The sequence below is a fragment of the Nicotiana sylvestris genome, chromosome 3 (assembly GCF_000393655.2).
Source record: "Nicotiana sylvestris chromosome 3, ASM39365v2, whole genome shotgun sequence".
Lineage (NCBI taxonomy): Eukaryota > Viridiplantae > Streptophyta > Magnoliopsida > Solanales > Solanaceae > Nicotiana > Nicotiana sylvestris.
The window spans coordinates 109,874,528-109,892,065 of record NC_091059.1 but is presented as its reverse complement, the minus strand read 5'-3'; positions in this window follow the sequence as shown (position 1 = coordinate 109,892,065).

The window sequence follows — 17,538 nt, the reverse complement described above, 5'->3', positions numbered from 1 at the left end:
TTTTTTTTCCTCTTTTTTTTTCCATTCTTTTCTTTCTCTTTCTCTTATCTTTTCCTCTTTTCCTTATTTATTTACCTTTTGTGTCCATGTTTTTGAACTTTTCTACTAATTCCAAAAGAGGGGTATGAAAGAAAACAAATAAAGCTCAAAGGGGTAACAAAGGATAGAGTGTTTAGATAGCAGAACAAAATGTCTTCGTCATTCCAAACTTCAAAACATGCCAAGTATAAACAAACACAGTTTAAACCATAGAAATCATACATAATATCTTTTGACTGCATCAGAATTGATGGCCATATCTACACATTTGCCTTCTATATCTGTTAAACACAAAGCACCATTGGACAATAATCTCGTTACAATGAACAGTCCCTGCCAATTTGGGGCGAACTTGCCTTTCGCTTCAGCCTGAGATGGAAGGATGCGTTTCAATACTTGTTGACCCGCTTCAAATTTTCGCGGACGCACCTTCTTGTTATATGCTCTCGCCATTCTCTTTTGATACAACTGGCCATGACACACTACTGCCAATCTTTTTTCATTAATCAAGCTCAATTGCTCTAGACGGGTTTTGACCCACTCGTCGTCATCAATTTCGACTTCAACAACAATCTGAAGGGATGAGATTTCAACTTTCACAGGTATCACGGATTCTATTCCATATACCAACAAATAAGGGGTTGCACCTACTGAAGTGCGAACAATAGTGCGATAACCCAACAATGCGAAGGGCAACTTTTCATGCCATTGCCTGGAACCTTGCACCATTTTCCGAAGTATTTTCTTTATGTTTTTGTTGGCTGCCTCGACTGCTCCATTCGCCTTGGGGCGGTATGGGGTGGAATTTCGATGTGTAATATTAAACTATTGACACACTTCTTTCATCAGATGACTGTTAAGATTAGCACCATTATATGTGATAATCACCTTTGGGATCCCGAACCGACAAATGATATTTGCATGCACAAAATTGACCACTGCCTTCTTGGTCACAGATTTGAAAGGTTTAGTTCAACCCACTTAGTAAAATAATCAACGGCCACCAGAATGAACCTATGTCCATTGGATGCTGCTGGCTCAATTGGTCCGATGACATCAATACCCCAAGCAACAAAGGGACAATGTGCGGACATTGTGTGCAATTCAGACAGCGGAGAATGAATCAAATCACTGTGTACCTGACATTGATGACACTTGCGCAAAAAACTGATGCAATCTCGCTCCATGGTGATCCAATAATAACCTGCTCGGAGAATTTTCTTTGCCAGAATGTGCCCACTCATATGCGGTCCGCAAACTCCGGAATGCACGTCGGTGATGATAGTCGTGGCATGTCTAGCATCCATGCATCTCAACAATCAAAGATCTGGAGTTCTTTTGTACAAAAATCCTCCCCTGAAGAAAAATCCGCTTGCCAAACGTCGAGTTGTTCTTTTCTGATCCCCTGTGGCTTGTACTAGATACACTCCCGACCTGATGTACTCCCTGATATTGTGGAACCAAGGCTCACTGTCAAGTTCTTCTTCCACCATGTTACAGTAAGCATGTTGATCAGAGACCTGAATATGCAAAGGGTCAATATAGGCTTTATTTGGATGATGTAACATTGACGCTAGAGTAGCCAAGGCGTCGACAACCTCATTATGGATCCTTGGAATGTGCCTGAATTCTATAGATCGAAACCGTTGACAAAGATCATACAGATATTGTTGATACGGTATAAGCTTTAAATCTCGTGTCTCCCATTCTCCTTGAATCTGGTGCACCAGAAGTTCCGAGTCTCCTAAGACCAAGACTTCCTGGATTCCTATATCTATAGCTAATCTCAAACCCAAAATGCACGCTTCGTACTTGGCCATGTTGTTGGTGCAATAGAAACGAAGCTGAGCAGTGACAGGGTAGTGATGCCCCATTTCAGAAATGAGTACAGCTCCTATCCCAACGCCTTTCATGTTAGTGGCCCCATCAAAGAAGAGTTTCCAACCGGGATTTTCCTCCTTCTCGACCTCGTCAATGTGCATTATCTCTTCATCAGGAAAATAAGTCTTCAAAGGTTCATATTCTTCGTCCACCGGGTTCTTGGCCAAGTGATAGGCCAAAGCTTGGGCTTTCATCACCGTCTGGGTCACATATACGATGTCAAACTGTGTGAGTAAGATCTGCCACTTTGCGAGCCGTCCTATGGGCATGGGTTTCTGAAAGATGTACTTTAAAGGATCCAGTCGAGAAATGAGGTAAGTAGTGTAGGATGACAAATAATGCTTCAACTTCTGTGCTACCCAAGTCAAGACACAACATGTCCTCTTAAGGGGAGTATACTTAACCTCATAAAATGTGAACTTCTTGCTAAGATAATAGATGACTTGCTCTTTTCTGCCGGTGATGTCATGCTGACCCAATACACATCCAAATGAATTATCCAGTACTTTTAAATAAAGAATCAACGGTCTCCCCAGTTCCGGTGGGACCAACACAGGTGGATTCGACAAATACTCTTTGATCTTATCAAATGCTTTTTGGCACTCATCAGTCCATTTGACCGCAACATCTTTCTTTAGCAACTTAAAGATTGGCTCACAAGTTGTCGTGAGTTGAGAAATAAACCTACTGATGTAGTTCAATCTCCCTAGCAGACTCATCACCTCGGTCTTGTTCTTTGGCGGTCGTAGTTCCTGAATAGCTTCAATCTTTGACGGATCCAATTCAATGCCTCGCCGACTGACTATGAATCCCAACAATTTCCCCGATGGGACACCAAATGCACACTTTGTAGGGTTGAGCTTAAGATTGTACCTGTGGAGCCTTTAGAAAAACTTTCTCAAATCTTTGACGTGGTCAGACTGCTTCCTGGACTTTATGATTACATCATCCAGTAAACCTCAATCTCCTTGTGTATCATATCATGGAATATGGTTGTCATCGCCCTCATATAAGTTGCCCCAGCATTTTTCAAACCAAAAGGCATGACCCGGTGGCAATATGTTCCCCACGGCATGATGAATGCCGTCTTTTCCGCATCTTCCTCATTCATTAAAATCTGATGATACCCCGCATAGCAGTCCACAAAAGATCCAATATTATGCTTGGCTCAATTATCGATCAGAATATGGATGCTTGGGAGTGGTAAGTTGTCCTTCGTACTTGCCTTGTTGAGATCACGGTAATCAACACACACTCTGGTCTTACCATCTTTCTTTGGCACAGGCATAATGTTGGCTAACTATGTGGGATACCGCGTGTCTCGAATGACCTTTGCATCAAGCTGCTTTGTGACTTCTTCTTTGATCTTCACACTCATGTCAGTTTTGAACTTTTTCAACTTTTGCTTAACGGGAGGGAATGCTGGATCAATTGGCAATTTGTGGACCACCAAGTTGGTACTCAAGCCTGGTATGTCATCATGCGACCATGCAAAAATATCCTTATACTCAAACAATGCTTTAATTATTTCTTCCCTGATTTACGGTTCAAGATGAACACTTATCTTAGTTTCTTTGACATTATCTGGGTCCTCTAGATTGATTGCTTCTATATCGTTCAGATTAGGCTTGAGTTTTTCTTCAAAATGGCTTAGTTCCTTACTAATCTCTTCAAAGACCTCATCCTCATCATATTTTGATTCATCACCGCACTCTATTTCCTGGATTATTATTTCAGAATTAGATTGACTTTTAAGACTAGGCCGAAGATTCCTCATACATGTCATGTCATTAAAACCAGCATAAGAAGAACTCTACAAAGAAGAAAAGAAAACAAAAAATAAAACTATTAGGAGTGATGGAAAGGGAAATTGCATTTCATTAAAATAAAGGATATCAGGGTTTGTACATCAACAAGCAAAAAATAAAAATTTGGGTCACAACCCTGGAATGACCCAGATAGAAAGGAAAACAAAACAAACTACCAAGACTCCTTCTGGGTAGGGAGAGGAGTAACCTTCCAATTGTTAAGCTTTACATTCGGCCCGACGAACTGCACGTCCGCTTTGCTAGAACCTTCTCCAACTTCCACCATGTTCACATCATCAAACAACCTCTAGAACCTTTCAATTAAATCTTCATCAATGTCAACCACATAACTTGGAACTGCCGTTATTGGGCTTTTCCTGGCACCAGGCTTGTCAAAAGACCTGGAGAGACGCGGGATGGGCTTTGGAAGTGCCCATGCCTTCTATTTTAACCTTTTGGCCCTTTTCACATCTGCCGTTGTAGGTTTGACCGAATGTAGCTAAATTTTCAGGGAGGGATACTGGCTGTACAATACCTTGCAGGGATGCACCCAGACCTTTACCTGGCACAAAATCATTTTTCAACATTTCAAAGGCCACCATGACGGATGCGGAGGCTATCTTTGGAGTTAGAACACATTTCCCTTCTGGAACCTTCTCGACCGACACTGTTTCAAAAACTTGATAGACCCAGGGCCCTTTGTCATCTTCAACCTCAATGAATGGGACAACGACATCATCGTGAGCACACAAATTATCCTCTCCATGCACGACGATCTCCTGTCTATCCCATTCGAACTTGACCATCTGGTGCAGAGTGGACGGGACTGCTTTGGTGGCATAAATCTAAGGTCGACCTAGCCACAAATTGTAAGAGATAGCTACATCCAGTACCTGGAACTCCATGGTGAATTCCACTAGTCCTATTGTCAACTCAAGCACTATATCACCAACTGAATCTTTCCCTCCACCGTCAAATCCCTGAATGCATATGCTATTTTTGTGAATCCTCTCATCATACACTCTCAACTTGTTCAGAGTAGAGAGAGGGCAGATGTTTGCACTAGAACCATTGTCAACTAACACCCTGGTGACCATAAAATCTTTATATTTTACCGTAAGATAAAGAGCTTTGTTGTGTTCGGTACCCTCCACAGGCAACTCATCATCAGAAAAGGTGACCCTATTTACCTCAAATATTTTGTTGGCGATCTTCTCTAGATGGTTCACTGAAAATTTGTCGGGAACATGAGCCTCGTTCAGAATTCTCATCAGGTCCCGACAATGCTCGTCTGAATGGATTAGCAATGATAACTAGGAAATCTGAGCAGGCGTCTTCCTCAGCTGCTCCATGATGGAATAATCTTGTACCTTTATCTTTCTTAGAAATTCCTCTGCCTCTTCTTTAGTGACTGCTTTCTTTACTAGAACTGGGTTATCTCTGGATGTTTTAGCTTTCCTTAACTCTTCTAGGGCAAAGCATCTCCCTGAATGAGTTAATCCCTAGGCCTCATTGACTTCTCCTTTCACTTCTTTTCCCTTATAGGTCACTATCACTCGTTCATAGTTCCATGGGGTAGCCTTGGTACTGATTACCAGCAACTGGGTTACAGGCTTGATGATGACAGGATCCGTACGAGCACCCTCTACAATTATGATAGGCTTGTTGGCCACTCCTGTTACAACCACTTTTGACTTTTCTTGCTTTGCCACAACATGGATCCATTCTTGACTACCATAGATGGCTCACTATTTGTCCTACTCAACTTGTTCACTGATCTTTCAACGGTTAGTTTTTAACTGGCTTGACCTCACTGGACCGAATCATCATGACGGTCTGTGAAGGCTTCTTGGGCTCCCCTCCCTTTTGTACTATCTCGATCATGTTTGTTTGCTCATGAGTTGGCAATGGGTTCTGGTTGATGTTGGGTGCCTCTAGGGTCTGGACTTCAATCCGGTTTGTGTCAATGAGCTCCTGGATGGCATTTTTCAAGTGCCAACACTTCTCCGTATCATGTCTCAGAGTACCAGAGAAATATTCACATCTCAAGGAGTAGTCAAGATTCTTTAGAGGAGGGTTGGGCAATTTAGACTCAATTGGCCTCAGCATATCCAACTGCCTCAATCTATGGAACAAACTGGTATAAGACTCCCCCAACAAAGTGAATATTTTCTTCCACTGCAATCTCTCGTTTTTGAATGTTGGATTGGGTCAGAAACCTGGGCCGGCAGGGTTTCGGTAGGCTCGTGGGGATGGGTAAGTATTTTGTGGAGCTGGGTAGATGTTTTGTGGGGTTGGGGCACGCCATTATGAGTAGGCAGGAGGTTGAGTATATGTCTGGGTGTGGTGGATAGAAGTATGAGGGTCTGGTGATGGGAAGTAATGCTGGGGTGGATTATATGTGGTTTGAGTGTAGGTTCGGTGGTAGGGTCGAGGCCGAGTATAATGGTGTGATGCCTAGGTCCAAACCATGATCCTGAATCAACTGTTGCCACATCTTCTTTCTTCTTCTTTCCGATCACTCCTCCAGTACCATTCTGAATAGCTTGGGTAGTTGCCTTGATAGCCGAGTAGCTCATGATTTTGCATGATTTAAGCCCTTCTTCCACCATGCCACCCATCTTCACTACCTCATTGAAGGATTTGCCTATGGCTGATATCAGATGGCCGAAGTAAGTAGGCTCCAGAGCCTACATAAAATAGTCCACCATTCCGCCCCCCCATCGGAGGGTTAACTCTTATCTCTTGTTCTCTCTAACAAAAATCGTACTCCCTAAAACTTTTACCAGGCTTCTTCTCAATTTTAGTTAGAGATAAATGATCTGGACCAATCTCGATGTTGTATTAGAAATGACGAGCGAATGCTTGTGTCAAATCATCCTAGGTATACCATCTGCTATGGTCTTGACGAGTGTACCACTCCAAGACCACGCCACTCAGACTCAGGCTAAAGTATGCCATCAACAACTCATCTTTTTCGTCGGCTCCTCTCATTTTACTGCAGAATCCCCTCAAATGGGCCACCGGGTCTCCATGCCCGTCATATAGATTGAATTTAGGCATCTTGAATCCCACAGACAATTGAACGTTGGGGAACCGACACAAATCTTTGTAGGCTACGCTCACCTGGCCTCCCAATCCCTGCATGTTTGTGAATGACTATTCCAGACTTCTAACTTTCCTGAACATCTCCTCCTGTTCTGAGTTTTTAGGTGGTTTCTCTGTCTTAACAGGGAGGTCGAAACGAGGGGTATAGGAGTAATGCTCTGGGGCCTTGAAAGTAGGTTCCGGGGGATAGTATTGGTTATCCTGGGTCTGGAATAAGGGCTCACTAGAGGATCAATGGAGTGTAGCGGGTGGAGGTGCCACGAAAATAGGGGTGGCTGGTAGAGGAAGGTATGGGACTGGTTGTGCTTGTGGAGTTTAGGAAGTGGTGCCTTGGTAGTGGTGATAAATGGGGAAGCCTGGAGATGAATCAACAGTGGGAGGTTCTTGAGATTGAGCCAGCGGAAGGACAAAAGCTGGGTTGGCGGGGTATGATGGTGGTGGATGCCCTTCACCCATGCTTGGAACATCTCTGCCATCTGGTGTTTCAACTTATATAACTCCTCTTTCAGATTAACATCAGACTCTTCCCCCTCTCTTGACGGATCAATAACACTTGCATTCAATTCTTGGTTAGCCATGATCAACTTGTCTTTGGACCTAGTATTGTACGGGTGAGTTGCCAGAATGCCAAACAAACTAACCACCTGCCTACACTCAATGACAGCAAACAACCTCGTTAGCGATTAGAGCTTAATAAATAGGCAATTGCACGTTGGGGATGCAATGCACCTAAGCAGTTAACCATTTCTATTATGCATTTGACTGACTGCTTGCATCATCCCGGCTTTCACTAATTTTCATTTTGCATTTTCTTTTTCATTTCTGCTTTTCTTTGCTTGACTCTTATCTTTATTCTCCCATTTTCCCTCTCTTGTTTTTCACAATTTTTCTTGTTTTCCTCTCTTTTTTTTCTTTTCATTTCATGGTTATGATTGAATCCTATAGAGATTGCCTACGTATCATGATGCCACATGAATCAGACCAAGCATAGTTCTGGGAATGTGTGCGAAATAAAAATAAAACATTTTTTTGGGGTTTTCAATTTTCATAAAACATAATAAAACATCTTGATTACGACAACTTCCCCTACAGATTTAAACATAAAGCCTAACAGACTCTATGAGTGGACCGACAACTACAAAAAAAAAAGCTGAAAATACAGACTCGAAATGAACTAACAAACTTCCAATACAGACTCAAAAATAAACTAAAACACAGACTCAAACAAATAAAGTCAAGAATACATAAGCGCTTCAACTGCTGCTCCAGTTGGCCTTGCTGCGGGCCTCTGCGCAATGTCTTCTTGGAGGCGAAACAAGTCATTCATGATCTGTCGGACAAAAATCATAACTGAAGCGAAGAACATGGACCTGGTCATGTCTTCACACTCGTTGCATTTCATCACAATGTAGTCCGCAATTCTCCTAACCCTTTCCCTGATAATACCCTTCTCATGTAGCAACCGTCCGATCTGCTGAGATCTAGCACCCAAAACTTGTTCGGCTGCGTGGTTTTGCTCTTGGAGCTGCTGAAAGTCTTTTTCTAGCTGTGCCATCAGGGCATAACAGTGCTCCCTTTCTACTTTGAAGTCTCTCGCCTGCTTGTCCATTTCATTTTCAAGGACATTGACCTTTTTCTTTATACTCACCATTCCCTTGTCATACTTCTCCTTCAGTTACCGAATGAAACTGGCCCGTCCCTCCGTATTCTTAGCTAACTTAGCTCAGGCATTTGCTAGCTTCACAAATCATCCTTACGATCACGCACTTTTTGCGTAAGGTTGTAGATGAGATTTTCGTCTTTCCTGCTCCTGCCCGGGTTCTCAATTGCTATTCTCATTTTTCGAACTTGGGCTCAAAGAGCTTCATTCTCTTGGGCCAACTTTCTTCTTTCACCTTCGGCTTCTTGTGCTTGGAGATCATTGTTGAATTCCATGTTTCTCAGCTTCTCTTTCAAGGCGTGAATCTCGGCTTGATATTTTTTCTCCTTTTCTCCCCAGGCCAACGTTTCTTGGATTTTATCGTCAAAAGCTTGAACATGAGGTCTCTTGGCAGGCCTCTCGGGCTCGGGTTCGGGCTCAGGCTCTGGCTTGGTGTTTACACAAGAACTTTTCTCAAACCATACAACATAATTTTGATCCACTTCCCCCTTTGCAACATCTGGCACCTGGGTGCCATTTCTCAGATATCGACAGCCATTCCAATCTTGTTGAACTAGAGCCTCGGGCGATGCAGCTTCTGGATGCAACTCTATGACCTTGGTGGTTAGATCTTCATCTTCAGACACCACCTGATATCTCCCTAACTACCTTAAGACCCTCCGCGGCATATATGGCTGGACACTCTTACACCCATCAACCTCAGGTAACCCTTGGTAGCTGTCATGTATATGGCTTCTGTCATCGGGAGCCATACTATAGTCCACTCAATCTGATTTACTTTGAGAACTTTCAAATGGGAGACCCATGCTTCAAACCCTTGTGGCACGTTGTAGTCCTCTACCCTCTCCTCGTAACTGGTAATGAAGTTATCCAGGCTCGAACCATAACTCTTGAATTTGGGGTGACGGCGAAGATGCTCAATTAACCACATTTGTAGAAGGATATTGCAACCTTCAAAGAATTGAGCCCCAACTTTGCATAATGTCAATGCTCGATAAATGTTAGCCAGCACTAATGGGACAAATGTATGATCTTCCTTAGTAGTGAGGATTTACGCAATTCTGACGACACGAGTATCCACCATCCCTTCTTCATTTGGAAAAACCATGATCCCTAAAAATGCCACAATAAAAGCGAATCGGCGATGAATTTTCCAAAGGCCTTTTTCTTGCTTGTTGCTCAAACCCTTTTCATGCGTTTCGAACCCGACCGAGTGCCCGAACCTGAAGTACAAGAAGTGGAAAGAACAACACCCTTTGCTTACATGGGCCTTCTTCATCTGTTTACTGATATTCAGAAGGGTAAAGAACTTGTGCAGTAAAAGAGCCCTTTGAAATATAAGTTGTTGCTTCCTCAAATCCCGGCCAAACTCAATGTACCCAGCCATTTCCTCTAAATTAGGGGTGATCTCAAAGTCGAGAAACAAAAAAATTGTGGACAAGGTCCCAAAAAGTTACCAAAGCCTTGATCAAATCTTCCCGTGGTTTGATTTACAAAATGTTTATAAGGGCAGCCAACTGCTTTTTCACCCACTTCTGACCATCTTCATCCAGATCATTCCACCACATACATAACTGCAACTGAGCCTGTTTTCTGACCACTTCTGACGAGTTCTAGGTAGTGTTCATTTGTGATGGGTCCTTGATATATTCATTTGTACTTGTGGAGGGTTAAGGTTAGGTTTGACTCCAGTGGACCTTTTGTAAAACAAGTTTTCCAATTTCTACAAGAAAAATCAATGGACCAAGATTCTTTCTCCTATATGCTAATTTTAGCGAAATAATCGTTTTGCAAACGTGGCCCCTTCCCAATCCCAAATGAATTTTGAGGCCGGGGAGGACTACTTATGGGAAAAATGACACTTCACAAACTTGTCCATTCTTTTACGAAAATAGCCCTTCGATAACTAAAGATACTCTAAGGCTATCTCGACAAGAACAGTTTAAATCATTGCCGAAGCTGGATCGGTTTATTTTGACCTAGACTCCAAACTACATTTATTTTACCATTGACTCTTTTTTCCCCTCCCGAACCTTATGTAGGTTGCCTACGTATCCCACATCCGGTGAGAATCAGACTTGCGTAGTTTGGTTAGCTTTGACACATTTGAAAAGGACACAGTGTTTGACTCTTTTGAAATAACTCTCTTTCTCTTTCCTTTTTTTGAAAAATTTTGGCAGAGTTTTGGGATATTTCCAAATACCGGGGGTCTTTCAGAACTAGGTTTTATTTCCTTACCTACATCGCTCTTGGTTTTTCTTCTGCTTTATTTCCCCTAGCAGGTCAGCATGCAGGCCGAAACAAATAATTGTTCACATACCACATAAGATGCATCAGGATGGTCTGTTATTCTGGGCACACTTGTCCTAGACGGACCCAACCCCTGTGTTGAGTCCCCTAAGTCAAATGCACGTGACACAAACAAACGTTCCTATTAGGGATCCGGCATGAGGCTGTGTTTTTCTAGGTTTAAATCCTGGGGTTGTGTTCTAGACTTGGGTTACCCGAGCGAACAACTAGGGCCGAAGAGGGGGCAACGTACCAGGAGCACTAAAGTCTACCCGACCTTGTTGCTGGCCTAGCCTCGTTCTATTTGGCATAATTTCTACAGAAAAAGTGGGCCATATATATGTGTGCACCATTTAAAGAAGAATCATAGGGGTGGCGTAAAAAGACAGTTATATATAATTCAAACAATATTAAAGCGGTAAACGGATAGCATTTAGCACAAAAGGTTCACAGAATACAGTAATATGAACAATAAATAAAGCCAAGTAAAAATTAATTTAACAAGCTCGAATTCTTGAACCCTGAACAAGAAGTTCTGGGTTTTGGTCCCCAGCAGAGTCGCCAGAGCTGTCACACCTCCTTTTTCCTACCCCCAGAAGGATATAAGAGAGTTTTTTTCAATTAAAGTGACAATCGAAATGAAATTATTTATTAGATTCAGAGTTGCCACTTGTGATAATTTATGGTGTCCCAAGTCACCGGTTTAAAACCCGAATCGAGGAAGGACTGACTCTGTTTTAGAGTCCGCGAACACAGAAATCCGGGTAAGGAATTTTGTTAACCCGGGAGAAGGTGTTAGGCATTCCCGGGTTCCGTGGTTTTAGCACGGTCGCTCAACTATTATTATTGGCCTATTTATCTGATTTTAAAACACTTTTAAACCTATGTGCATCTTTTAACTTTATAACCGCTTTTAATATTTAAGACCGCTTTTTAAGATTTATGGAATTTATTTCTTGAAAAAGTTACGATTGTCGTACACTTGTTTGTTTTGGAATACACCGCAAATCACGCTACATGAAATGCACCCACAATTTGCGACATGTTTATTTTATTAATGTTCGAAGTTACTATGATCGGGTTACAGGAAATGCACATCCGAATTGGGGATTATGTATCATGACTATGCCGCGGGAACCATACCCATAGTCACGATAGTTAATTAATCGCGCCTAAAGCAAGCTACGATATTCATGATTTTCCTTAACTAATTTGAGATTATTGTAAAAAGCCATTAATTATGGAATTTATTGTGGAAGGGTGTAAGATTTGATTATTAAAATTATGGAATAAATAAGTACATTAGGCTAGCTTGTATTCATGCTCATTATTAAGCCAAAATCTAGAATAACCATCAACTTGAAATATTTACCAAACCAAGATAAGATTAGGTAGTTGCTGGCCCAATTGATTATTTGGCCCAAACTAATTTAAAACAAACTTAAGCTTTAAAAAGTCCTAACATTATGCAATTTCAAAATCCCTACCACATGGCCATGCTGACTTCATATACGACCTAGCTATGCAAAAGAACTGATGCAAATCCTATAAACTAAGTGAACTCTAACCACAAAAGAAAAGAAACAATATAAACCATATCATACATACTAATTAATTTAACAAGCAGCTTGTGGCAGTCCAATTACCACGACAAATAACCAAAGCATGGTAAACATAGCTTCTAAAGAGAGTCATGGCAGAGGCGATGATATTCATGCCATGAATATTTGATGAAAGTGAACTTACTCACAAATGATCTCACAAGTACATGGATTTTAGCAAGGAAAGAACATGTGCCCGAACTACGATAGATATTATATTAATGATTATAATTAAAATATGTTGTCGTCTATTATTCGACTTAGCCAGAATTAGAATTCACCAATGACTTCATTTCTGATGCATGTGGAGACCTTAACAGAAGCACTATTTCAACAAATAATGTAAAGGGATCTGGGGGTTCTAAGTCATAACCATGAGTGAAACAGACTTTCAATAAAATTTCAACCACTGAATCATAGATCCGAACACTGGAAAACATGGATTGAGCTCGGAATTATCCATAAATTGAATACAAACCATAACAAACAAGCTAGAAATCTAAACAACTTAGCCACAAAAATCTAATCACCCTTGAATGATTCTTTAAAGTTCAATCCATAGCAAAACAAGCAAGAAGAGAGAAGGGGTGAGTAGAACCTGTTGTGTTAAGATTTCCTTTAACGTTTTAGAATCAATAGATACAAATTCCGAGTTCAAATTTCAGACAAAATCGAGCAAGAATGGCGAACTTAGTCGGGATCCACGAACTCAACAACCAATGAATGGACCTCGAACGACAAGCAACTCGATTCAATCGAACTCCGTTTTGAACCAAAATTACAAGCAACAATAGCGACCAACTCGATTAAATCGAACTCCGTTTTGAACCAAAATCTAGAAAAAAGAAATGGAGCCCTTTTTTTTTTGATTTTTAGATTTTGAAGTAAATTGAGGACATGAAAGGACCTAATCTTTTATATCTCTTTTCTGTCCGACTATTACTCTCTCACTCCCTATGTATATGCATCTGTGTGTGTGAGGGAGATGGGTGAGGGTGGTGCGGCGTTGGCCTTTTTCGGCGATGTTTGAGGTGGTGTGGCTGAGGACGACGAAGTTTCAGGGATGGGGTTCTTGGATGAGGGAGTCGCTGGTTTTGGGTCTTTGTTATGGGGTGTGATGATGGAGATGGAAGTCGAGGGGGGGGGTCATGTATGGTGTTCCGCGGCACTGATTTTTCATCTCCCTCTCGATATTAGGCGTTAGTCTTGTGTGTGTATATTTTGGTCTAGGTTAGTTTTTGTAGGGTTTTAGGTTAAGGAGTATGGGCCTAGGAATTATAGGCTTGGTAATTATGGGTTAGGTCTAGGTTATTATTTGGGTTTAAGGGTATTGGGCTCAAGTAATAAACTAGAAACTTGGGCCTTTATGACTAGCTTTGCTTAAAATTAGCTTAACTAACTAAAAATCTATCCATATAGAAATATTACCAAAAATATTAATTAGCCCTACTTAAGTAAAATAATTATTAAAATAAACTAACCATTAAAACAAACTACTTTTGGTATTTTTCAAGATTAAAAATGATTGCAAAATATTAATGAAACTATTTTTTGTAATTTTCATTTTTTTTGTAATAAAATAAAGTAAAAGAGTCAAAATTAGTTGAAATAGCGATATTAGGCCTAAATTAAATATTTACATGCTAAAATATAAAAAATCTTGGGGAGGGTCAAAAATCACATGTCTACATATGGTATATCATGTGATTTTATCTTGAGTTATGGTTATGGCTTGATACAGCTTGTTCAAACTTATACAGTGTGTAGATGCGAGATTCTGATCTTATAGAAAACTTCAGATGTGGAAATTGGATTCTAAGACTTTTTGGGCTAGGTTAAATTAAGAAAATTCAGTCATGTTGTGTTATCAGATCTATATGGAAAAGGATGATGTGGTATCACCCCCGGGTATGTGCATAGTGAGGTTACTCGGTGATTTGATAGCTTTTGGAACAACTCTGGGCACGTTCGAGGACGAACATATATTTAAGTGGGAGAGAATGTAACGACCTGGCTGGTCGTTTTGAGCATTTGTACTTCGCTCGGTAGTTTGGGGGCACGGGTAGCTCCGTATGATGTATTAGGACATGTGTGCAAAAAATTTGGATTCATTCCGAGTTGATTTGATATGTTTCAGCGTGAGTTTTTGGAAGTCGAAAGTTCGAAAGTTTATTAAGTTTGATTTGAGTTGCATTTCGTCGTTTTAATATTGTTATGTGTGTTTTGAGGCCTCGGGTAGGTCCATATTATGACATAGAACTTTTTGGTACGTTTAGACGGGGTCCCGAGGGGCTCGGGTTAGTTTCAGATAAGTTTGGGTTGTGTTGCGCTTGTTTTTCTTACATTTTAACGTCATTTCTTCAAGCATAAATGGTACCACATTGAACAAATAAGCTCCGATTTCTGTTTTTATTGAAGCATTAGATCCGTATCGTAATTACGGAGCCATAACAAAATGAATAATCAAATTTGGACATTATATGAGGATTTTATGGTCATTTTACTAAGAATTGGATTGTTAGATTTTTCAGATTAATTACGAAATTGCCATTGCTGCGTATTTAAAGAATCTGCATTATTTCCAAATATTGAAACCAACATATCTTCTTCAATATAAGGTCAAATGGAGTAATTCAAGAGCCTAACAAGACTAGAATTTCACAAGGAATCCATTGGAGGTATCAAAAGTGAGTTTCGAGATATTTTGGCATAAGAAACAAGGAAGAACAGTGTTAAAACGAGGGGTTTGTGTATTTAACATATTCTTAGTTAGGGAGCTCGAAATTGGGCAATTTTTCGAGGCGCGTTTCAGCATATGAATTGGAGTAAGTATTCTCTACTCGGTTTTGGTTATATTTTGTGAATCTATTTTCGATTTTAGCTTTTGGTTGATGATTTTTAAAAAAGAAATTGGGGGGTTTTGGCCTAAAATTTCATAATATGAATTTTTGAGTTTTGAACACTGATTCGGAGTCGGATTTGAGTGAGACTAGTAAGGTTGAACTCATAATTTAATGAGTTGACGGATTTTATGAGTTTTGTCGGGTTCTAAGGTGCGGGCCCGGGTTGGGCTTTTTCGCCGATTTTGGGCTTTTGATTAAAGATTCAACCTTTTCGATTGGGATTGGTTCCTTTAGCGTTGTTTGATGTATTTGAGTCATTTTTGATGATTTTGGAGCCATTCGGAGGTCGGAACGCACGTGATGACATTCTTGGAGCATCGCTTGGCTTTTTCGGTGTCGGAATTGGCTTGTTTAAGATAAGTAACTCTTCTAAACTTAGTGCCGAGGGTATAAAATCCCGAATTATGTTCTATGTGATTAGTGTTTTGGTGACGCCCATGCTAGGTGACGGGCGTGTGGGCGTGCAACCTGTGAGTTGTGACTCTGTTATTTCCAGGGCATTGAATAATGGCCCTATTTTATTGATATCTATGTTTTCACCATGTGATAAGATAAATGAGCTGTAAATCATGCTAGATATCATGTTTAGGCTTTATGCTGATAATGTTGGGACCCATAGTGGTCGTTTCTTGCTGTCATCTCATTGAATTCATTGATATTTCGTACTCAGTCACATTCATACATTCATATCATATCTTAGTCTCAGTTGTTACTTATTGATACATTATGTCATTGTTCCGGGTCAGTTTTTATGACATTGTAAGCCCGTGGGTGAGACTGGAGAGATTGGTGACTGAGTGAGGCCGAGATCCTGATTATGAGTGATAGTTAAGGGATCGGGTTGCACGCTGTAACAAATTATTAATTATGCCTTTATTGGCTTGTTATAGCGCTTGGGCTGAAGGAGCCCCTCCGGAGTCTACACACCTGCAGTGAGCGTAGATGATATTATTGAGGGTTGGATTTTCCCTGGACATGGATTTGTTCGAAGTATTTTATTACATTCTGGGATGGATCTTCCCTTGGTATGAAGATGGATCTTCTCCATGAGGCTGAATTGGCCTTTTTCCTTGGTACTGGGTGACTTATAGTCAGTGATGTATATATTCTAGGATGGATCTTCCCTGGGCCGTATGGGCCATATAAAGTACCAAGTGGTTGATTATGATGAGTGGAAGGTGTGATACAGTGAGGTTGAGTACTTTGAGAGTGTGCGTACATGATTTATCTATGAGATACATGCTATTGGCATGCATATATGACATATATGCATAGAGATACATTTTCCTCATACTGTATGGCATCCCATCATTCATGACATTTTACACACTATATGTGGTCATAGAGAGGTATCTCAAACTTGCTATCTGGAAAGAAAATGAAACATCTTATTTATTATGAAAAAGGGGTTTTGGAAAAGAATATACAGTTTTTTAAACTATCTCATATTTCATGATGTTTTGGGTAAAGAATTTGAGTTTTCACTGATACTCTTGAAAGGCGGAACTATTTTGGGAAAATTGTGAAAAAACTGAACACTTTATCTCTGAGTTACTTCCTTATTTATATGCTTTACATTGTTATGAACTGTTATTGGATATTAGTGTTGGACCCGACCTATGTTCTAGCTCATCACTGCTTTCAACCTGAGGTTAGTTTTGTTACTTTTTGAGTACATGGGGTCGGTTGTACTCATACTGCACTTCCTGCACATTGCGTGCAAATCCCGAATGTCGATGTTGCTGCATTTGATGGTTGCTGGATTTGAAGGTGTACCTGCATCCTTGATGTAGCTGTTTCTTGTTCTTGGTAGCCTTAGCTTTATAAAACTTTGTTTATGTACTTTTCAAACAGAAGATGTATTTTCTTCATATCGGCTTTGTGAACTCTATTCTTAGAAGCTCTTGATTTGTACTACCAGTACCTGGGGAATGTATAAAATTCTATTAACTTCTCTATTTAATTGTTTGGTTGACTTTAATGGAATTAGATAGTTATTAGTTGGCTTACCTAGCGGGTTGGTTAGGTGCCATCATGACTAGTGAATTTTGGGTCGTGACAACGCCCATAGCACACCCGCTATCGCTTCGGGACACTTGCCTTTTCGAACCTCTTTTTGAGGTTTGGTATAATCACCTTATTGGTCAACTCTGCTTGTCAATTAGCTCTCGGATGGTATGGCGAGGATGTAATCCTTTTGATTTGCATGACTTTAAGAAATTTTGTGACTTTAGAGCCTATGAACTATG